The following is a 24,996-nucleotide window of genomic DNA, read 5'->3' as shown; positions in this document are numbered from 1 at the left end:
CCATCCCCTCTCACAGGCAGAGATGGACTGCTGGGTGGCCTGACAGGAGTGCCTGCATTTGAGGCTCCTTGTTTTTTTCTGCTGGTCTCTGCTAAAGGATGGATGGTGATATGTTATCTGGGAAAGAGTGCTATTGGAATAGGCCAGCTGGCTGGCAGCCAAAAGACTTTCCAAGGTGGCTTCAACTTAATTTACCAAAAAGTCTAGTTTGGTTGTCAACCTTGCCGATACAGAAACCTTATCCTGTCAAAGTCTTAAAGTTAACTGAACTTGAGGAGGTTGGATAACACTATCTAGACACAGAAGCAGCTCAAATCAGAAAGGCAATTATTTAATTCACAAGGAGAAATATACCTATTCTTTGCAGTTATCTGTGAAAAAATTCAAATGGCAAGGTCAAATATCATCAGAAAGCCTCTTCAGAATCACAGAAGACAGCAAAGGAAGTTAGTTGTATGCAACCAACATTTAGTGGAAGCCTGGTGCCTCTGTCTTTACCATTAAAGTAAATGCCTGGCCCCACAACCCGGCAGGTGGAGCCTGAGGGCCAGCTACACCGCACGGGCACTGCCAACTGACCTTCTGTGATGTCTCGTCCATCACGGGGTTCCTAGACTCTTCTGTGGCTCCTGTTTCTGTTAATATAGTCGCATTGCTTTGTCTCTGAGATAACATTTGGCAGGTATCTAATAGTGATGACCATGTGCTAATTTTTCAGTCTCTTTCTCTCAGAGTACCTTCTACTGGTCCTGACTATAGGCTTTTCTTTTGACACTCAGGACATCTATCTATACCAGATCAGAACTACTCTTTCTTTAAGAAACCTAAGCCCAATGAAGCTCCCAACTCACTTCAGATGTACCCCCCTTCTAGCTTCCTTCTGGGCCATCTGCCATACACTGGCTGTGGCAGACTCATTCCTCGTTCCCTTTCCCTGTTCCCTCACCCGCTCCTTTCTCCCACACACTTCATTCACTTGTTACTACTCTGCCTTCCTTCAATCCACTTAAAACTTTATAAAAAAACTTACCAATACCAAACGTACGGCCGGGCGCGGTGGCTCAAGCCTATAATCCCAGCACTTTGGGAGGCCGAGACGGGCGGATCACGAGGTCAGGAGATCGAGACAATCCTGGCTAACCCGGTGAAACCCCGTCTCTACTAAAAAAATACAAAAAACTAGCCGGGCGAGGTGGCGGGCGCCTGTAGTCCCACCTACTCGGGAGGCTGAGGCAGGAGAATGGCGTAAACCCAGGAGGCGGAGCTTGCAGTGAGCTGAGATCCGGCCACTGCACTCCAGCCTGGGCGACAGAGCGAGACTCCGTCTCAAAAAAAAAAAAAAAAAAACCAAACGTACATGAAATGATTCCTTATCAGAAGGATAACAGTCAGAATTATGCAACTAGAATTATCCTTAGAGATTATGTAATTCAGCCCTACTATTTTACAGATGAAAGAATTGATAGAAATCAAGTGACCTGCTCAAGTCATAAATCTATAATAGGCAACAGCGGAGCCAGAACCAGGATCTAGGTTTTATGAGCTTTTAAGCCAGTATTTGAACCAAGATACCAAACTCCTAAGTACACACAACAGGGCTTCAGTGGGGAGGGCTTCCATGCATCTCACATACCAGCACTAGGCTGGTTACACAGCCTGTTTATCATTTTTTTCTTTGAATGTTGATTAAAATTCAACCACTGATAGCTCTTTCAGCAAGAAAATAACTATCTTTAAGCCATAAAACTGCCCAAAATATATGCAAACATATGATTGCAAATTTCCCAATCCACTGCCATTAGAACTGTAAGGTGGGGCCAGGCTCAGTGGCTCACACCTGTAATAACAGCACTTTGGGAGGCCAAAGTGGGCGGATCACTTAAGGTCAGGATTTCAAAGCCAGCCTGGCCAACATGGTGAAACCTTGTCTCTACTAAAAATATAAAAATTAGCCAGGCGTGGTGGCAGACGCCTGTAATCCCCACTACTCAGGAGGCTGAAGCAGGAGAATTGCCTGAAGCCAGGAGGCAGAGGTTTCAGTGACCCAAGATGGCGCCACTGCACTCCAGCCTGGGTGACAGAGTAAGACTCCGTCTCTCTCTCTCTCACACACACACACACACACACACACACACACACACAGAACTATCAAGTGAATTTGTGACTTGACCTCAAAAACATTTAGGTGACTATTAACATAATATAGCTGGGTGCAATGGCATGTACCTGTAGTCCCAGTTCCTTAGGAGGCTGGTGCAAGAGAATGGCTTGAGGCCAGGAGGCCAAGGCTGTAGTGCTCTTTGATCACACCTGCGAACAGACACCACACCCTAGCCTGGGCAACACAGTGAGACTGTGTCTCTTAAAAAAAAAAAAAGTAGTAATACATTAATGAAAACATAACTGGAGCAGGCTTTTCTATACATAAAGGAAACAAGAAATTCACAAATGACCAAAGGATTTGACTACATAAAAATGTAAGCTTTAAAACAAAACACCATCAACAAAATTAAAAGATAAATGATAAACCAGTGAACACTTCATGGCATGTAAGTGACAACCAGGCACAGTAGTCCAACACCTGTAATCCCAGCACTTCGGGAGGCCAAGGCAGGAGGATCCCTTGAGGCAAGGAATCCAAGACGAGCCTGGGCAACACAGTGACACTCCATCTCTTAAAAAAAAAAAAAAAAAAAAAAATTAACCAAGTGTGGTGGAGCACACCTGTAGTCCTTGCTATTCAGGTGGCTGAGGTGGGAAGATTGCGTGAGCCTAGGCAGTCAAGGCTATAGTGAGCTATGACCATGCCATCGTATTCCAGCCTGAGTGACAGAGCAAGACCCTGTCCCTATCACACAAACCAAAAAAGAAAGATTATACAAATCAATCAGGAAACGCCAAGCATGGCAGCCCATGCTTACAATCCCAACATTTTGGGAGGCCAAGGCAGGAGGATTACTTAAGCCCCGGAGTTCAAGATCAGCTTAGGCAACAGAGCGAGACCCCATTTCTACAAAAAATTAAAATAAAAAAAAAATAGCCAGGCATGGTGGCACATGCCTATAGGCTAGTTGGGAGGCTGAGGGAGGAGGATCACTTGAGCCCAGGAGTTCGAAGCTGCAGTGAGCCATGATTGTGTCACTGCACTCCAGCATAGGCAACAGAGTGACACCGTGTCTCCAAAAAAAAAAAAGAAAAGAAAACTTTAACATTTAAATTTTAAAAAGAAAAATACAGATAATTCACAAAAAATTAAAAGTCAATAAACTGACTTAAAAAGTCAATAAACTGATTAAAAAATTCAGCCTGGTGAATAATTAAAGAAACACATATTAAAACATGGAATCAGAAAAGTTTTTCAGTGATAGTATTTAACTGCGAAATAGCGTTTTAGACCATGGACTCGGATTTGGCAGACTAACTTGAACACTTAATCAGTGACCTTGGGCATATCACTTTAATCATTGTGAGCCTTAACATCTTTAATAGTTTTGGTGTGAAGATGAAATGAGAGAATGCACTTGAATTGCTCTAGCAAAGTGACTATCAACAGTAAATGCTCAATAAGTATTAGCTTCTTTTCTTTTTTTTTTGAGGTGGGGTCTTGCCCTGTCACTCAGGCTGAAGTACGGTGGTGAGATCTTGGCTCACTGTAGCCTTGACCACCTGGGCTGAAGCAATCATCCCACATCAGCCTCCCAGGTAGCTAGGACTACAGGCATGGGCCACTACACCTGACTAAGTTTTTGATTTGTAGACAGGGTCTCCCTATTTTGCCTAGGCTGCTCTCGAACTCCTGGGTTCAAGTGTGCTTGAACCTCCCAAGGTGCTAGGATTACAGGCATAAACTACTGTGCCCAGTCTGCTATTATTGGGGAGGGAAAAAAACAGGCCTGACACAGTGGCTTACATCTGTAATCCTAGCACTTTGGGAGGATGAGGTGGGAGGATCACTTGAGGTCAAGAGTTCAAGACCAGCTTGGCCAACATGGTGAAACCCCGTCTCTACTAAAAATACAAAAATTAGCCAGGCGTAGTGGTGCCCACCTGTGATCCCAGCTACTCGGAAGACTGAGGTGGGAGAATTGCTTGAACCAGGGAGGCAGAGATTGCAGTGAGCAGAGATCACGCCACTGCACTCCAGCCTGGTAACAGAGCAAGACTCAGTCTCAAAAAAACAAAAACAAAACTACTTACACTAATAACACAGGAGAGGGAGCAGTGAGCTAGGTACCCACACAATGCTGATGGAAGTATAAACTGGTAGAACTTTTTAGGAAACAAGGCTGGTAAATAATCTGGGAGTAATCTGCTCACCTAAAGCTATAAAAATGTCCTTAGAGACACGAGAATTTGCAGGGTGGGGAAAGGTATACTTTACTTGCACTGTTTGAATGTTTTACCAGAGTTACTTGGTATACCAGTTGTATAATTCCACATAAAAAAGGAATGAGAAATCTATGATAGTAGCAGGAAAAAAATGTTAATGTTTATGCCTTTTAGAATCACTTCTAGGAATCTATCAGAAATAATTAATTAGAGATGCAATGAAATATTTATGTACACTATATTCACAGCAATAGTATTAATGGTTAAAAAAAAAAAAAAAAACAAAAAAAACCTGGAGACAAACTTAAATATATGAGGTTTTAAAGTAAATATGGCATACAGCCATAGTATGGAATAGTATGCAGCCATAAAAGGGGGCTCTCTATATGACACTAAAAGAACATGTAATCCTCCCAATAAATAAATAAATCGAATTACATCACATTTTTAAATGTCTGTTTATCAAAGGACATGATCATGAAAGTAAAGAGACAATGCACAGAATGGGAACAAGTACTTTCAAATCACATATCTGATAAAGGTCTAGTATTCAGAATACATATGGCATATCAGAATCTAGTATCCAGAACTCTTACAACTCAACAATAAAAGGACAAATAAGCCAATTTTAAAATGGGCAAAGGATTTGAATAGACATCTCTCCAAAGACAGGCAAAATGGCCAATAAGTTACATGAACAGATGTTCATCATCCGTCATTAGTAAATGCAGATCAAAACTGTAGTGAGATACCACTTCAGGTAACAACACTAGGATGGGTATAATAAAATAAAACAGAAAACAGAAAATACAAGTGTTGCTGAGGATGTGGAGAAACTGGAACCCTCACGGAATTGCTGGTGGGAACGTAAGATGGTACCAACCCTGTGGAAAACAATCTGGCAGTTTCTCAAAGAGCTAAGCACAGAAACACCATATGACCCAGCAGTTCCACTCCTAGTATACATCTGGGGGAAATCAAAACATGGATCCACTCAAAAACGTGTGCATTAACGTTCATTGGAGCATTAAGCCTAACGGCCAAAAAATGCAAACAGCCTAAATGTCCATCAACTTATGAATGGACAAAATATTGTATATGTAAACAATGGAACATTATTCATCCATAAAAAGGAGGTACTGATACATGCTACAACATGGATGAATCTTGAAAACATTATGCTAAGTAAAAGCCAGTTTAGCCAGACATAAAAGGCCACATATTGCTGTATATGATTCCATTCATATGAAATGTCTAGAATAAGCAAATCCATAGAGACAGAAAAAGGATTAGTGGTTACCAGACCTTTTGGGGAAGAGTAAATAGGGAGTGACTAACAGGTATGGGGAGGTTTCAGAATGATAAAAAACATCCTGGAATTGGAAAGTGGTGATGGTTATGATGGTGGCAGCCGATCCAGTCGGCCTGCCATCATCCCAGCTGAAGCAAGGAGGCCTGGCTAGGGCTACATGCTCCACAGAGCAGGCAAGAGTGCCGCCCAAGTTGTGGCTGCAGATCTGAGCCTCCTTGTGCTCTCAGGGGACCAGGAGCAGGTAGGAGCCCCGCCCTACATGGGGCAGCTGCAACCCCCCAAACCATGGCTGCAGACTCAGGCATCCCTGCATTCCTGGGGGTCTGGGAAGGCCCCACCCTCACAGGCTCAGAAGCGCCTCTCCCCACTGTTTGGCTTCTCCCTGCTATCAGCACCCACTCCAATCTCAATCTGGGAGCAAAGTTAGGCAGAGCTCGAGCACCAGGAACAACAGTAGGCAGACAGAGTCCCAGGTAGAAGAGGGCAGGTCCCAGTAACATCCCTTCTTCAGGCCAGGGAGGGGCCGAAGGCTGGGGACCTGGTTGCCAGTCCCACTGACCAGAGTGGGAACTGGTGCCTTTCCCAGGTCTGCCCATGGCCACCCATGGGCCAATCGGCACATACCACACTTTCTCCCCTCTGAGGCCCATAAAAGCCCCAGACTCAGCCAGAGCTGAGTAGACATGGGATGACTAGCTGCAGAGAGGAGCTACCCTCTCTGCTGAGAACTTCAGAGAGACCACCAAATGACCAGCCCGCAGAGAGGAGTTACTCTCTCCAGGGCCTCCTCTCTACTGAGAACTGAACACTCAACAGACAACCTGCCTGCCTGCCTACAGAGGGGGAACTACCCATCGCAGGTCTCCTCTGAGCTGTTCTAACACTAAATAAAGCTCCTCTTTGTTTTCTTCATCCTTCACTTGTCTGCATACCTGGATGCAGGACAAGAGGTTGGGCAAAGGTGCCAACGGCCAACAGAGGTTTCCAGAAAGAAAATCAACACCCTAAAGATCCCATAACAGTTACACAGACATTTGAATTGTACACTTTAAAATGGTAAATTGCACGGTATTTATATTACATATAAATATTTTTTTGGGGAGAAAAAAAGGCACTTGAAGGTTTTTAATGACACAGGAAAATGCTCTCAATATACTAAAAAGAAAACAACCAGCATGCAACTGAATACATGTATAATTCTAATTTGGTTTAAAAATATGTGTGCATGCATATACACATTTGCAGTTGAAAATATAGAAAATAGAGAAAAATGCTAAAAGTGGTTATCCTAGGTACTGTCATTATGGGAGACTTACTTTCTTCTTCGTCTATGTTACAAAATTTTTTATAGTAAACCTGTATAAATTTTATAACAGGAAATTTAAGAATAAAAACCCAGACAGGTGGGGCTGGCTTTAAAGCTAGTGTCATTTCCAACATACCATTCATTCATTAAACATTTATTTAGCTCCTACTATGTACCAAACACAGATATAAGACATAATCTCTGCCTGAAAGGAATTTACGTAAGTCTAGGGTGGAGTTTGAACCCAAATCAATGGACTGGATAGGGGAAAAAGGGTCCAGAAGCTCTTCAAATTACTGCACATGTGATGTTGTCCAACTACACACTTTCTGGGGGTAAGGGCCCCGACTTTCATGAGCAATGTAGCTTAGTGGTTAAAGGCTGGAGCTGGAGCCAGACTACCTGGGTGTGAATCTTGAATGTTCAATTACAAAGTGTGTAATCCTGGGCAAATTACCTAACCTATTAGGAGGTCAGTTTCCTCATCTACAAAATGGGGATAGTAATAGTACCTTTCTCATTGGGCTGCTGGAAGATTAAATGAGTTACACCTAAAGCACTGGCACTATAGAAAAGGGACGTAGTAAGTACTCAATAATTAGCTGCTAGCTGCCATGATCATGATCATTGCCCCACCACTACCATCTCACAGATTCTCAAGGCGATAGACATGGAGAAGATTAAGGACCACTGGAAAGGTTGTTTTCCAAATCTCAAAACCGGTAGGTAGCATCTGATTCCTGATGTGCCTATAATAACCATTCTTTTCAATTAATTTATTTTTCTAGATTATCTCAATTTCTAATGAAACTTCTTTTGAGGTGTTCTACAAAACACAATGAGGCAAAACATCAAAATGTTCAACATAACAAACTGCTTATGTCCTCTTATCTTCTGACTAATTCATAGAAACAAGCGATTTTCAAGGCTATTATAACAGAAGGAGGCTTTGAGAGATTTAAGTGTCTTTCCAGGCCATGCTGCTCTGATCCAGTAGTTCATCCAAGATAACTCTTTACAGACCAAACTGCAAAATCTCCTGAGTGACACATGCATCTAATGAGTGACTAGAGATTGTGACTGCATTATATTTAAGGCCAACTTTTCCATCCTGCAGTAAAGAGTCTCAACAAGCAATTACCACTCCAATGCTTTCAAATCCAACCTCTTTAGGTATCAAAAAGATCCTTGGTTTTGTCACTGGCACTGATAGGCATTTTGCTCTGCCCTGAAAACATGGATGATAACTACGTTTTCGTCAACTTGATTATAATACAGTTTTATTCATCAGGGAATAAATCTGGGCCACACATTAATACAGTACCAAATTCCAGAGCTCACAGATACCCATCTAATGCAAAAATTAAGGGGCCCTGGCAACTAAAGAATAACACACCAGGCACTGTGATGCCAGCGGCTATGTGCTCCACAGTAAAGGTTTGGAGCGCAGGCTCTAGAGACAGCCAGGGGCATGAATCCCAGCTCTGCCCCTCTTACCAGCTGAATTTTAGTCAAGTTGCTTAACTCTCTTGGCCTCAGTTTTCTCTTATGTAAAATGGGAATAATATTAGTGCTTATTTCACGAGGTAGTTGTATGAATAAGCTACTATATGTAAATGAGTCAATACACATAAAGGACAGTTCCTGTAACGTTGTTAACAGTTACTAAATGTTAGGTGTTATTACCTTTGGAAAAGGAAGCATAAAAATACACCTATCCAAGTATTTGCTTTTTGTCATTCTGCTTCATCACTTTCAAGTTACATATGTATCTTCTATATATGTCAAATGTCACATAATTTTTTTAAAAAGAAAAGAATTTACAGACAACTACATTGCTCATTTCATACAGCTGGTCTGGAATGCGACTCAGCTAGGAAAGACAGAAAGTGGGGAGAGTCTGACTTCTCATAACAAGAGTGCTGGGCTATAATCAGAGATTTCATACAAAACCTTAAACTCGGCCGGGCGTGGTGGCTCAAGCCTGTAATCCCAGCACTTTGGGAGGCCGAGACGGGCGGATCACGAGGTCAGGAGATCGAGACCATCCTGGCTAACAGGGTGAAACCCCGTCTCTACTAAAAAATACAAAAAGCTAGCTGGGCGAGGTGGTGGGCGCCTGTAGTCCCAGCTACTCGGGAGGCTGAGGCAGGAGAATGGCATGAACCCGGGAGGCGGAGCTTGCAGTGAGCTGAGATCTGGCCACTGCACTCCAGCCTGGGCGACAGAGCGAGACTCCGTCTCAAAAAAAAAATAAAAAAAAATAACAAAACCTTAAACTCATTAAAAATTAGAAGATGCAAAGGACTTTGAAATCACCTGGCCCAATTCCCACATTTCATAGATGAGGAAACCACAGCCTTGAAATGTAAAGTGTTTTAAGATCCTCCAGTTCATTAATGACAGAAATGAGACTCTTCCTGTTACCCATGGCTTAGATATATATTCTAAGTGGAACGCAAAGAAGACGACATTTTGGAAAAGGGAAGAAGAATGAGTTTGGGAGGTTAACAATAATAGCTAACATTTATCAAGCATTTATTATATCTCAGGTATTGTGTCAAGCACTTTACATTGGCGGCCTTAAATAATTTTTGCAAAGCCAGTGAGAGAGTTACTATTATTAACCCCACTTTCGACTAAGGAAGTGGAGGCCTAGAGAGATTAAATGACCTGCTCCAAATCACAAAGCCCATGAGTGGTAGAGTCAGTCAGTGAACTCACGCTGTCCGACTCTAAGAGTCGAAACTTTGACCACTGAGTGATATTGCCCAAACTTTAACATGTAAAAAGTGGTGAAGTTCTTAACCTTAGACTCTTTCTCCTACTTTTTTGATAACTTCTCTGTTCAGAGGCATTACAAGGATACCCTGTAAATGTAGTGGTTTTTAAATAAGAACAGATAATGGGGATGTAGAGCCTACTTATTCTGTGTATGTGAGACACTGCACACACATTCCTCAACCCTCCCTGCCACTTCCTACTTGTTCAAGTTAGCTATTATTGTTAACCTCCCAAACTCATTCTTCTTCCCTTTTCCAAAATGTCGTCTTCTTTGCATTCCAATTAGAATACATATCTAAGCCACAGGTAACAGGAAGAGTCTCATTTCTCTGTTCAAGGCCGTGCACCTTGGTAACAGGGCAGCGAAGGATGTGGGAGTCCATGTGGCCCCAGTGTGGCCCCAGGGCTGTGTCCTAGCCCTATCAGTGAACAAAATGTGCTTGTCAATCCAGCAGATTGTCACTGAGCTCAGCCAAATGCCCTTAACTGAGGCTTGGCACTACACAGAGAAGAAATTCAGCATAATCCCTGCTCTCAAGGAGCTTATGGCACAGCTAGGAAGAACAGACCACTTTCATCTTAAATCCTTCTTTTCTCACACTTTTGTAGTTAAGTACCAGAGCACTGAAGAGACTACAGACCCCCAACTTCCAGCAGCACTGTCCTATCCCACTACTCAGATCACTCAGCCTTCAGTACCCCTCTGTGTACATTTCACAGATCAACTCCTTTCTCGTCTCCTCCTAGTGTTGTAAGCTTTTTCTTTTGTCTTTGAAGAAGTGGGAAGTATTTTCATCTCTCTATTTCCCTCCATCGCCAGGGAGTATGACAAGAGGGTTAACTTACGGAGCTAACAAAAAAATGCAAAAGAGGATAACTTCTCTATTGCTGTTAATGTTGGGAAAGAGCCTATGGGATTCCATAGTATTTGCTCAAAAATGTTCAAAGGAATATATGAAAATTTCATCCTCAACATTTTACTGCCCAGGGGAAAAAAAAAAAACCCAGAACTCTAGGGGCCAATTATTCTGCTGTCTTGGACTTTGACCTTAGCAAGTCTCCCTCTGGTTTTAACCTGACTACAACTGAGGAGAGGTGACAGCAGAGTACCAACTGAATGAGCAGCTTGTGTCTAGGGTGGTCAAATTTAATGACTGCCAGGCCTTCAGAGCAACATTCAAAAGTAACAGTACCACGCCAAACTTATAGGCGAAATGAATAAGAGCAAGTTTCACTGTTATTTAATTTAAATGTATTGGTTCCCACTATGTTCATGATATCATACTAGGAGGTAAGTATTCAAAACAATGGCAAGCCTTTGAAAAACCAACCAATATCAGAGTGTAGTAATACAACTAGAGAAATAGAAGACAGAGTGAGCAGAGCACATGAGAAGCAGTAAAGGGGGAAAGATGGGAGGGCTTACTGTCTGCAGTCAGTAGAGAGGGAAGTATCTGAGTGTGAATTTGTAGATGGGAAGACTACTATTAGAGTCTTCTACAATACTAAACTAGTTTGAAGAGTGGCTCTTGACTCTCTCCTTTGCTTCTGCTCTTCCCTGGTCAGTTAGAGCCTAAAATTTGAAAAACAATTTTTAATAAGGAGCTATAAAGAGTTGGGGTCTGAATCTGACTTTAGCTTTGTAAACTTGAGTTACTTAACCTTTCAAAACCTGTTTTCTCAAGTGTAAAATGAAATTAACATGTATATGGGAGCTCATAATGCTACTCTCACTTTTATATTTGCAAATTTTCTTAATAATTTTTAGAAAAGGCAGTAATAATACCTATTGCTTAGTTGTTGTGAGGGTTACATGAAACAATACTGTAAAATACCTAGTACACTGCCAGGCATTTTGAATGTGTTCAATAAATGGTAACTATTATCAACATGATGTGAAATGTTATATAATGTTAAGATATGAGTTACTATATTTTAATATTATGAAAATTTAAAAGTTCACAAGAACTTTTAAAAATTTTTTGGAATGGAGGAAAGAGGAGAATCAAGTACTATGACCCAGTGAATCAATGACTGCAGACTTAGAAATACAACAAGGACGACCTTTCCAAATAGAGTCTGACAGGCTCTCACTCTTTCACCCACCTTCATTCTCCCCTCACTACTTTATTCGTCCATTCAGCAAATATGTTCTGACTGAACTGTAGGCAGGACACAGTGCCAAGAGGTGAGAGTGAGAAAGAGATGAAGGCGGACAAAAGAAGGGGATTTAGGGAAAATATAATAGGATGAGCTTTAAGCGGGAAGGTATCTAGGAACCATCTGAAGTCACAAGCGAAATGTTTAGAATATGTGGGTGTGTAAAACTTCTCTGGGATCTTCTGGAGGGATTCTAAACAGAATTATTATTTTTTAATGTTAAGGTCTAATAAACTGAAAGAAGCATACAGATTTTTTGTAAGGAAAAACATGTAACACTCCTGAAAACTCACCAAAGTAGCTTTGAGCAAATGAAAAGACAGACCATGATCTTGGATTGAAGAGTCAATATTGTAAAGATGTTAGTTATCCCTAAGCTAATTTATAAAATGTAACACAATCCTAATAAAAATACCATCAAGTCATCTCCTCTTGAAACCAAATTGATTATTAAGTTCATATGCCAGAATAAACAAGCAAAAACAACCAGGAAAACCCTGAAAAAGAGCAATATGAAAAAAATTGGCCCTTCCAGATGTTAAATGACAAAGCCTTTAACATTAAGATGATTTTGTAACAGCATATGAATTGGCAATCAAACCAATGGAACAAAACAGAAAATCCAGTAAGAAATCTAAATGCATACAAAGGTTTAGTACTCAATAAAGACAGCATCTCAAATCAGTGAAGAAAAAAGTTTTTAATAAGTACTGTTGAGACAACTCACTGGCCATTGAGATAAAGATAAAATCAGATCCTTCCTCAAACCAAATACTAAGATAAATTTCAAATGGATCAGACTCTTAAATGTTTTTTAAAAAGTGGAACCATAAGCCATACATGTACTAGAAGAAAATAGAGTCTTAAATGTTTTTCGAAAAGTGAAACCATAAGCTATACATGTACCAGAAGAAAATACAACTGGATTCTCCATAAATTGAGAGTGGGGCAAATTTCCTAGCTATGACTGCAAATCCAAAGCAATACATGGTAAGACTGATAAATACGACTATATAAAGATGTAAAACTTGGATAGCAATAAAACAATATATACAAAGTCAAGCATTTAACAACTGGAAAAATATATTTGCAATTTGTATCACAGACATGATATATCCTTTATCTCATAAAAAGAAAAAACAAATTTAAGCTACACTGAAATATTATTTCTTACCTGACAGATTGGCAAAACCCCAAAACTTTAACAGCCTACTTTGTTAGCAAGACAGGAGAAACAGAGAAGAAGGGCTTAGGTATGAAATAAAAACTTCTTGGTAAAAAGGAACTTAATTTTTAATAGCAATCCTTAAAGTTTAAAACAAAATGACGGCCTGGCGCAGTGGCTCACACTTGTAATCCCAGCACTTTGGGGGGCCGAGGCAGGTGGATTGCTTAAGGCCAGGAGTTCAAGACCAGCCTGGGCAACATGATGAAACCCCATCTCTACCAAAAAATATAAAAATTAGCCAGTTTCCTAACCCAGTCTCAAAATAAATTAATTTTTTAAAAAGTATTCAAGAAAAAGAGCCTGTTTATGAAGTTGGTGATACAACTACACAGAAGATAATTACATCAAGTGACTTTAAGACAGTATCTGACTGCACATCTCAAATAGCATATATTCTAAGGACAAAAGGAGTAACAGAAAACCCAAACAGCATTCAGTAATATAAACGTCAGTGTAGATAATGGCACTGCTACTGGCCTGGTTGATGCCACCACCGGGGAAATCCAGGGAGAAGAAGCAGCCTTGAAGCCTTGGAATGTGACCCACTGGCCCCAGAAAGGATAAAGTCCTGTGGCCGCTGAGAGATTTCAACTTGTGCTCAATACAAGGTGAGTTGTGGGAGGAGGGGCTGCTCAGAGATGAGGCTTGAGATACAGGCACAGCCAGAGTTGGAGGGTAGCACTTGCTGGACCATCCTAAGGGCAGGCAGGCCATCCAAGAGTTTTAAAGCAAGGGAATCACATATTCTGATCTGTGCTTTATAAAGACCACTGGTAACAGCGTACCAAATAGATTGGAGAGGAGCGAAGCTGAAAGCCGCTGACCAACTAGAAGGCTGTTTCATAATCCAGGACAAGAGATTACAGCAGCTTTAACTAAAGGAAGAGAAAGGATAGAAGAAATCAACAGTCTTGTAGCCTAACTAAATATGTGCTGAAAGAGAAGATCATGGCACCATTCCCAGGTTTCTGCCTTTGGCAACTCTGTGGTGCCATCCACTGAGCTTAAGAACCAGGGAGAAGTACCAGGTGGAAGAAAGATGGCAAACTCACTGCTGCCAATGCCCTGGAAACCATCTTCTGGAGCTAATGGGGACAAGGAGCAAAAGGAGTCAAGAAGGAAAACTCAGGAAGACTCAGTGGTCAGGCCCCAGTCCTAGAAAGCTGAGAAATAGGATGAAATTAGCAGGTTAGATTACCTCTTACAGTATTTTCTCAAAATAAGAAATAGAATCACCTATTGTTCACCTTTGTTTTAACACTAAAAATAACCCCATTATAGCTAACACTAGCTAACGAATATTAACCAACAGATATCAATATTTGGAGCCTCAAAAGCTATTATTTACAGTTATAATCCTTTGTTTCTAATTTCCTCATCCTTCCTGGCCCCTTTCTTTCATAAAGCATCCTCTACTGTTTGGTCCTGTTCCAGAACCACGCTAGTGCCTGCAGCATAGGTCACTCATGCAAACGCCTCCAGGGGTCAGTTAGACAGACAATCTCTAATGTTTAAATGGAAGTAACTACTTTTTAAACACTATATGAGCCAAACTCTGGCCTATAAGAGTTTTCTATTGAGGTACCAGTTTTACAGAATAACCTAAGGTAAAGATATTTCCTTGTTTTTGTTTCCCTTTGGGTACTAATACAACCAGAAATTACATTTATGAATTGACTTTTTCAAAGGTCCGAGTATTATTTAAGTTCTCAGATAGGTTTTGTCTCAATATAGAAGCTCTTTCTTTTCACAGATATAAAGGGAGGGGACTCTTCTGGACAAATGCAGGGAAACAGCCTATCTTTCTTTACTCCTCTGCTTCTTCAAGTCTATCCCCTCCTCTCTTCTTCTTTCCTTTAAAAAAAAAAAAAGAGGTCTCAACTGGAATGCAGTGGTCTGTTCATAGCTCACTGCAGCCTCAACTCCTGGGCTCACATAAGTGATCCTCCTGCCTCAGCCTCCCAAAGTGCTGGGATTACAGGTGTGAGCCACTGTGCCCAGCCTTCTTTCCCTTTTAACCCAACTTTCCTGAGTCTGAGGAACTGACTCCATCTGTAACAAGCCGATGCCTATAAACAAAGTAGTGGAATTCCACTACCTCTTCCTTTCCTCTATCAGTAGAAATGTTATGATATCTGCTAACGAGGTTGCCTAGACAATAGGTCCACATCTCACCGGTCTCATGTAAATTAACAACCATCTCTAAGGCATTTATGAAGCAGTTCATTGGGTAGACACTTATATTACACAAACATTCAACTATGCTTGACCACTTTAGACAGAAAACAAAGACTGATAAGACTTAAACTCTGAGGTTGAGGTTACAGAGCAGTGAAACAGCACCTGGTTTCAGGGGAGATTCTCATCATGCCTTCAGTTAGATGGTGTTAACATGTGATTTAAACGGCTCTGTACCTTTCAAAGGGTCAAGGGCCTTTCTGAGATCAGATTAAAGTAACTGGCTCTCTCCCCAGAAAAAAAATGACATTCACACAAATTTGCAGGCAACTTCAAAGGATTCATGGGTCTCTTGAAATTCAACCATTTACCCTGAAATTAACAATCTCTGACTTACATGGATCAGTATAATACATTTATGTGAGGAAATTAAATACGTGGCATCATAATTTTGAGGATTTGGAGTTAAATAACAACATTAGGGAAATGTAAGGAAAGCTGGCTTTCTTTCCTTATCCTTCTCTCTCTTGAGGGCTGCCAGAGTCTCAAAACTGTATGCTCTCTGCAAATGAAATACTGCACTCTCTGCAAGACTTACAGAAAGTGACAATCTCATCTCTGAATTTCAACGCCCTTAGTATTTAATTATTTCCTCTATGCGGTTAGTAGCTTGTTTTCTCCACATTATCCAGATGATGGCTTTGGAAGGCAGACTATTGGAGATCCAGAAAACCACATATCCCAATTTAATTTCCTTGTGAAAATCAAAGAGCTCACTCTGCTGAAGAGTTGAAAGAGGCTGAGGGGTCACTGCCTTCCCCCAGGGTGCTGGTTCAGCCAGTACTCGAGAAGGGTAATGTAAATACTCAGTATGAGGCAACAGGGCATACCAATTTGTTTTTCAATCTATTTTATTTCAGTTCAAAGCATCATTGCGGACAGATAGTCCAAGAAAACAAGCCACACTTGGGTTACACTCAGTCTTCCTCAATCTCCAAAAGCAGGTGAGTATTGCCAAAGTGTGGCTCGTTTTCCTAGACTGCCTGTCTGCAATGATGCTTTGAACTGAAATAAAATAGATTGAAAAACAAATTGGTATGCCCTGGCTCTTCTTGCAGTTTCATATTATCCTTCAAAGCTAGTGTTAGCACCTGCTCTTTATTGGAACCCAACAGATGCAAATCAGAGTAAAACTGTAATACTTTAGATGCAAAGGTCCCACCCAAACCTAAAACAGCAATTTAATTCAGGCGTGTTGTTTAACACTGCACTAACATGCCACTCTCTGTCCAGTTCTTTGCTACGTTTGCAGGGTTGGATTGTGTCTTCTGATGACATGTGCAATATGGTTACCGGGGAGAGTTTAAAGTGACACTTGCCATGCTGTTCTTCTTACACAGTTCCCTTGATTTATTATTGCTTCTAATTTCTTACGTTTATGAACCCAAACATTATCCTATTTTTTACTTACTCAAAAAGCCTGCCATTTGCTTCAAAGCATTCCATACTGTTTTAGGGTATGTGACATTATTTTGAAAACTTTTGGAGGAAACTTGAAATCATTTGCAAACAAATTTTTAAATTGCCACCAACTAAAAGAAGTCTAACATTTGTTTAGAATGCCTTAAGAGAATAAATACACCTTTGATGGAGGGACACAAGTAGTTTCCAACTTAAAACACTAAAATGCTGAAAAGTGTTCTGCATAGACAGCTGTACAATTTGGCTTTAAAAAAATTAGATGCCATTTGGAGAAGTTCTTCTCCAAGCAGAAACACTAAGAAAAACAAGATCTGCTCCCCTCTTTCGGGAGATAAAAAGTAGTGGGCTTCTATTTTTAATTGGATCCCCCATTCTTAATTTTGTCTGTAATGTATTTCTGGACTTTTGTTATTAGTTAGCACTTTATAAAGTTTTCATTTGGAGCTAAATTTGGTTATTCAGCAATATGTGTAACAACAATAAAAAGAAAATACCATAGCTATGAATACAGTTTCTCTTATGTAATCTGCACAACCCTTTGAGGAGGCACCATCATTCACATTTTCCAGATGAGATAACTAATCTGTAACTTGCCCTTGGGCATGCAGTTCTCTCAGTAGTAGCTGGTTCAGGGCCAGGGACTGAGCACAGGAGTGAACCACAGCACGGTGACTCCCTTTGAGTTCTCCAACATCTCAAGTTGTTACCCACCTTAGTCTCCTAACCTGCTGAAAAGTTCTTCCTCCCAGCTTCGTCTCTCCCTTTCCCCTTATTGCTAGCCTAGTTCCTTGTCACTCAACAAGTTTCAGCTTAAACTACCTTTCTTAAGACAGGTTTTCCCTGACCACCCAGATAAAAAGTGAGTCTCCCAGGTTAGTGTCTCTCTCTCGGCGTTGCCATAATTTGGAATAACTTTGTTATTTCTTTACTGTCTTGATACTAGGCTTTAGCTTCCAGAACAGAGCCCCAGGTCCATCTTGCTCACTCTGGTAATCATAGGACCTAGACAGTGGTGCTTGGTACACGGAGACACTAAAATATTTGTTTGAGGTTGGGCGCGGTGGCTCATGCCTATAATTCCAGCACTTTGGGAGGCCAAGGCGGGCAGATCATTTGAGGTCAAGAGTTCAAGACCAGCCTGACCAACATGGTGAAACCCCATCTCTACTAAAAATACAAAAAAATTAGCTGGGCATGGTGGCATATGCCTGTAGTCCCAGCTATTCAGGATGTTGAGGCAGGAGAATCACTTGAACCTGGGAGGCAGAGGTTGCAGTGAGCCGAGATTGCGCCACTGCACTCCAGCCTGGGCAACAGAGTGAGACTCCATCTCAAAAAAATAAATAAAAGAAAAGAAAAGAAAAGAAAAACTTGTTCAATGAATGACTTGGATTTGTTTACTTAGTATTTACCTGCAAACACCAGGTTATAGGTACTGGCTAGCAGCTGAGGATACAACAGGTAAGGTGTGGTCCCCACCCTTAAGGACCTCCTAAACTAGTAGGAAAGACAAAAAACAGATGAAACAATACAGGGTGGCGAGTGTGATCAGATTAGCTTCAGCTCCCAGCTGAATGCATTAGCTATGTAACCTCGAACATCTCTTCTCCGTGAGTTTGTTTCCTCTATGTGTAAAATGGTAATACTAATACTACTTATGTCATAGTATTGGTGTGAGGATTAAATGATAGTCCATATAAATAAAGCACTTAGCACAGTACCTGGCACAAAATAATCACTCAATAAATAGCAACTACTAATTTTACTATGATGATGCTATTACAGCTGTATTCGAAATTATATTTGTCTACTTGTATACCACTTGTCCACGCCCCATACAGAATTTAAATTCCATGGAAGCGCAGAAATCGTGTTTGTCTTGTTCACCACTGTATTTCCAGGAATTTGAAACGTCTCTGGTACACAGTAAGTCTTCAACAAACACTAACTGATTAATGAATGCATGCGTACATGCATGCGGTGTTCTGAAACTGTTTGTTAAATCGCTGATGAATAGCCAAGTTTGGGGACTACTGACATAGAAGAAAAGTGTTTATATTAGAAAGGAGGGGCAGAAGTTTGATGCTTTAGCTAAGTAAAAAAAAAAAATTGCACTTTGAGATTGTAATTAAATCTCCATTAACCATACAAAGATCTGGGTACAATTCCAGGGAAGAGCCAACAATTCCAGGTAGAAAAGACATGAAATAATAAAATCCAAACAGTTTGACCAACGCCATCAGGCAGGGGGCTCCCAGGGACGGGCTCAGTTTCGCAGCCCTATAACCTAGTACACCTATAAATATCTTAACCACTCAGAACCAACTTCTTCCTCTTTTGTAAAATGGAAATACCATACTTACTTATAAAGCGTGGTCATAAAGTACAACAACACTTGTATGAATATAAATAAAGCACCTGGTTCATTGTAGCACTAGCTGCATGGTATCACTGCTATTCAAAGCAGGAGAAACTCTGAATAGTAAGACCAGAAGGGAAGCCAGAGTGTTTGTCAACTAAAGCGCTCTGGGTGCATCTCGAAGTTTTAACTCGTTTCCCCCTCCAGGAGAAGGGACGAGAGGAATAGCTGGATGACAACACTGATCCAATCTACTTGTGTTTAGGGCAGGCGTCAGCAGACGTTTGCTGTAAGGGACCAGAAAGAGTTTTGGCTTTGTGAGCCAGCCGATTAAAGCCAAGCAACGGCTGCGCAACTACTCAACTCTGCCCTCTTGGCAGGAAAGCAGCCATAGACAATACATCAACGATGAACATGGCCGTGTTCCAATAAAACTTCATTTATGGACTTGATTTCATAGAACTTTCTCAAATTACATGAAATATTCTTCCCCCCAACCATTTGAAAATGTAAACAAAGACCGAGAGGGGAAGAGAGAAGAGGGGGATGGATTAGGCCCAAGGCCGTAGTCTGCTGACGCCCGGCGAAGGGACCTGAAGGGAGGGGGAGTGAGACAGCGACAAGAGGCCTCCGGACGTGCCGAGAGGGAGGTGCGGGGCGACAACAGGCCCCAGGCGGTGTCAGGCCCGGCCTGGCGCCCTGAGTGGGTCCTCGCGGTCTCTCTCCTCTGCATTCTACAGCAGACCCTGCGCTAGGGATGCAGGCCGCCCCTGGCGGGGGCACGTCCGGGATGTAGGTGAGGCGGCTGTGACTCGGCAGAGTCCCGCGGGTTCGCCACGCGGAAGGGTCTGTGTACACCCCTCACTTAGGGCGCAACCGGACCTCCGCTGCAAAAAGGGTCTCCACGCGGAGTCCCAGCCCCGTTTCTATGGTTACCTGTTCAGCACCGATTCAAACTGCCGTTCTTTATTGACAGCGCCATAGAGGACACGAACACTCCTGCCCGAAGGGAACAATAAAGCTTTCGCCATTCAACAGCGCCGGAGACGCCAGAAGGCGGCCATCTTGAGGCAGGCGCGCAATGGGTATCAGAGGGGAGGGGGCAGCCCGACCTGCCCCGCGCGCCGCGGTCACGTGCTGGGGGCGGGGTATGCGTCACGCGCTCGCTCTCCACCAATGCTAGGACCGCGGGGCCGGCCGGTTGCTAGGCTCTTCTCTGACCTCTAATCTTGGCCACGCCCTCTTTCCCTCCCCACACTTCCTAAGGAAAGTTTTTTTCTTCTTTTTTTTGAGACGGGAGTTTCGTTCTTGTTTCCCAGGCGAGTGTAGTGGCGCGATCTCGCCTCACTGCATCCTCCGCCTCCCAGGTTCAAGCGATTCTCCTGCCTTAGCCTCCCCAGTAGCTGGGATTACAGGCGCGCGCCACCACGCCCGGCTAATTTTTTTTCTCTGCTATTTTAGTAGAGATCGGATGTCACCATGTTGGCCAGGCTGGTCTCGAACTCCTGAGCTCAGATGATCCGACTGCCTCGGCCTCCCAAAGTGCTGGGATTACAGGCGTGAGCCACCATGCCCGGCCCTAAGGAAAGTTGTAATGGAGCTCCGCAGTCTCTCGCTTGGGCAGCTCTAGGGTTAGGATTTTGTTTCAAAGGATGGCAAGGAAGTGAACACAAAAGGCTTCGTTTTTCCAAAACAACACATTCACGTGCGAGATGGAGAGGCAACCTGAGCCGCGTCCCCAGTGTCCCACTCTTTGTGGGAGAGGCTTGGCGCCGGTGGGGTGCGGTGGGCTGAAGGTGTCCTGGAGGCATCTTGATCCTGCCTCTCGCACCTCCCAATTTTGGGATTTAGGGGCTTAGGGGATTTAGCCCTAGCTTTTCTTTTGCTCATTTTCCTTCTCACACACTATGCGTTCCTCGTTGAAGCGTCCCCTTGCCACCTTCCTTACACAAACATTTAAATCAGATCCAGCAGTATCATACTGAGTCACCTCCGCGCTGGCCCACTGAACACAGTCACCCTGTCACTGACATGCAGCCACTTTTTCTATCCCTGCCAGTTACGCACCCAAATCCAGCCGTCTTAGTGCAATGTCTAGCTTCCTCTGTGGTTATAGCTGTTCCATTCGCAATGTCAATATTCAGTCGTTCCGAGAGCTGTCTCTGGCAGACTGACTCACCCCATCACCGTTTTACATCACAAATTCAATCTACTGGGCAGAACTGTCACTTGCATAGTTGTTGTCTCCCGGTCGATCATATTTACTGTCACTGTCTGACATGCAGCTACTGTCAATGACCATAAACTTCAAACGGTTCTGTTCAAAATAGCACTCTGTTTGCCCAGCTGTTGCCCTTTCTGTTGTTTTCACTGTCATTGTCATGCAGCCACTTTCTCTGCCACACAGTCAAGCCAGTATTTAACAGGCCCCTTCAGGGTACACAGTTGTCCTCATACCCTTGTGCCCAATTAGTCACTTTCACTATTATACTCATGTCACTGTTACATTCAGGGTCGGATTTACTGTAGCTGATATTCAGTCACTTTTGTAGTCACTGGAACCATGCCTATGGCTGTTGTGTCTCCTAAGCCCTCATTTCCACCAGCCTCACATTCTCTTTTAGTGGGAACATAGGATTGCTAGATTTAGCAAACAAACACCTAGAAGGGTGTTTGGCATATAGTAGGTACTCCAGAAATATTTATCGAGTTAATGGGATTACAGGCGTGAGTCGTGGGCCCAGTGGCTCATGCCCGTAATCCCAACATTTTGGGAGGCCGAGTTGGGCGGATCACCTGAGGTCAAGAGTTCAAGACCAGCCTGGTCAACATGGCAAAACCCCGTTTCTACTGAAAATAGAAAAATTACCTGGGCATGGTGGCAGGTGCCTGTAATCCCAGTTACTCAGGATACTGAGGCAGGAGAATCGCTTGAACCTGGGAGGCAGAGGTTGGAGTGAGCTGAGATCACGCCACTGTACTCCAGCCTGGGCAACAAGAGCAAGACTTCATCTCAAAAAAAAAGAGAAGTATTTATCAAATTAATGGATTTTAAAAGACAGTATCATTGCCAGTGTGCTGTATGTGAATGCAGATGCCCTGAAGCTCAGGAGTCTCAATAGGAATAAGTTTTCAGGCACCATCTGTCCCTCCTGTTCCACTTAACAAGACTTCAAATACTATAGGGACTAAACAGAGAGAGCAAAGGAAAAGTGGTCACCAAGTGTACTTAATTATTGGGACAGCAGTGACAAAAAAGAGGCTTTCTATAATTTTTTTTAATTTTAAAAAATGAATATATGTTTATTATAAAATATTTAGAAAATATGGAAAGGAATCTTTCCCTCGGGGGATTGTTTTAGACATCCCCCAACACACCCCACACACATACCCACAGTCAATGGATCAATGACTGCAGTTTCCCCATCACCATTTACTTAAGGTTTTGCTTTAACAGAAATTCTCATGGGGCTGACTTGCCTACAGTTCGTGAAGAATGACATAGGGTCATGGAGAGCAATGGCTCTGGCTTCTGGCTGGTCATGGTGCGGAAGAATAAGAAGACAATGGCCAGACCTTCTAGACCTTCTAAGGGCCTCCTCTCCTCACAGAGCTTCGACAGCTGCGGAGAAATAACTTCTGCTTCCCAATCACCGGAAGGACCCAAACCTTGACTTTGACAGGGAGGGTTGAGAACTTTTCAACTCTTTTCTACTTTGGAAAAGAGTGTTCCCATGCCACCACCCTGTGTAAGATGCCCAAGGTGCCTCTACTAAACTGCCAGTTATTTCCAGAGTGACTACTATATGCCAAGAACACTGAAGTCAACAAAACATGTTCCTGGCTGTAGTAAGAAATAACAACCGGCCGGGCGTGGTGGCTCACACCTGTAATCCCAGCACTTTGGGAGGCCAAGGTGGGTGGATCTTGAGGTCAGGAGTTCAAGACCAGCCTGGCCAACATGGTGAAACCCCATCTCTACTAAAAATACAAAAAAAAATTAGCTGGGCATGGTGGTGCGGGCTTGTAACCCCAGCTACTCAGGAGGCTGAGGCAAGAGAATTGCTTGAACTCAAGAGGCGGGGGTTGCAGTGAGCCAAAATCGCGCCACTGCACTTCAGTCTGGACGACGGGGCAAGACTCTGTCTCAAAAAAAAAAAATTTTTTTTAAAGAAAAAAAGAAATAACACAACCACCACGACTTCTCCTGCTAATAATAGCAATCATTTATCTCACTCTTTCTGCCAAGTACCATGCCAAGCCCTTTAATTAAATTATCTCATTTAATTCTTGTAACCACCTAATGAAGTAGGTAACATTTTTACCCCATGTTATACAGGAGGAAACAGACTCAGGGGGTAAATAATTTGCTCAAAGAAACACAGCTACTAACTAGTAGAGTTAGGGTTTAAACCTAGGAGGTCTGACTCCGGAGTCTGCACTTTTTTTCAACCTCTGGTAATAACTTTTGGGTTTTACAAAATAAATGTGTTTATTATAAAGAATTCAAGGATTACAGAAAAACACAAAAGAAAGAGTAAAACAGAATCGCTGTAAATCCTACCACTGAGCAGCAACATATCATTATAGATGAGAATTTCTCCCAACTCTGGGCATATTTACATGGGTTGATAGGGAGATACTCACGATAATAATGACAGCTTCATGCAATAAGCACTATGTGCTGGACATTGTTCTAAGTGCTTTCCATGAATTAACACATTTAATTTATTCCAAGAGAGATAGATCGACATAATTTTATTAAAATGAACTCATTTGACATATTCAGGGTTCACATCAGCAGCCAACCACCTGGTGATGTTTTTCCCCAAAGCTGGTTCTTCCCTCAGTTTTGCTGTCTTCTCTCCACATTCCAATCAAATCCTATGCCCAGAGTCCTTGGGCTGCAAAAGCTGAGTCTTTAAATAGCACCCTCTGCACAGCTGCTGTCCGGTCAAATGTCTCTGCTGTTCCCCAAGGCAGTGGTGTTATTTGTGGAAGTGAAGTTTGCTGGAGGCTCGACATACGCTTTTTATTTGTTCGAGTAGGTGTCTGGGCCTTGGCATTCTCTTTCCTGGCTTTCTAAGTGTTAGAATTTCACTACCTTTTCTCCAGTCCAAATGAAGCTCAGTCTTCAGCTCTTCCCCAGTGGATACCAGACAGTCTCAGATGAGGCTGCTGTTGGAATTTGCCAAATGACTCAGAAAGGTCAACTGCCTGCCTGCTCATCCATCCCAGATGACAAACGCTGAGGAGGAGGGAGACTGCCTTGCTCCAGTGGGGCTGCCCAGACAACAGTAGCACTTCTGCGGGCCTGACCCTATGAATCCCTTGCCTTGGTTGTCCCTAAGGCAAAAGGCACTCACATTTAGAAGGATGGAATCATTTCCACTGAGATGGCTCACAGGCCCGTCGTATTTACCTGATCCAAAACTGGAGTGATGATTTCCCAGCCAAGCCTGTTTCTCCCCTCAGGCTTTCTAGCTCCGAGAAGATAGCCCACCTGCCATTCTCTGCCCACTTGCTCAGGTCGGACACCTGGAAACTGTCACAGACATTTCTCTCTCTAACCCTCAACCACTCACCAAGTCTTTTTTTTTTTTTTTTTTTTTTGAGATGGAGTCTTGCTCTGTTGCCCAGGCTGGAGTGCAGTGGCGCAATCTCAGCTCACTGCAAGTTCTGCCTCCCGTGTTTACGCCATTCTCCTGCCTCAGGCTCCCAAGTAGCTGGGACTACAGGCGCCCACCACCACGCCAGGCTAATTTTTTTGTGTGTGTATTTTTTAGTAGAGACGGGGTTTCACCGTGTTAGCCAGGATGGTCTCGATCTCCTGACCTTGTGATCCACCTGCCTTGGAC

General features: G+C 42.7%; 1 protein-coding gene across 3 annotated transcripts in view; it reads right to left on the bottom strand.

The window, feature by feature from the left end:
- ZBTB40 (zinc finger and BTB domain containing 40) overlaps positions 1–20,228 on the bottom strand; it is an 80,343-nt gene extending 60,115 nt beyond the window's left edge. For 2 of the 3 annotated variants that reach the window (XM_025357651.1, XM_025357666.1), the window contains exon 1: positions 20,075–20,228. The gene's annotated coding sequence lies outside the window, so the exon portion shown is untranslated. Of the gene's footprint in view, positions 1–19,142; positions 19,426–20,074 lie in introns of all 3 variants that reach the window. The other variant, XM_025357658.1, reaches the window with a different exon arrangement.
- Positions 20,229–24,996: the final 4,768 nt, after the last annotated feature.

The sequence above is a fragment of the Theropithecus gelada genome, chromosome 1, assembly GCF_003255815.1.
Source record: "Theropithecus gelada isolate Dixy chromosome 1, Tgel_1.0, whole genome shotgun sequence".
In the NCBI taxonomy this organism is placed as follows: Eukaryota; Metazoa; Chordata; class Mammalia; order Primates; family Cercopithecidae; genus Theropithecus; species Theropithecus gelada.
This window is presented reverse-complemented; position numbering and strand designations above follow the sequence as displayed.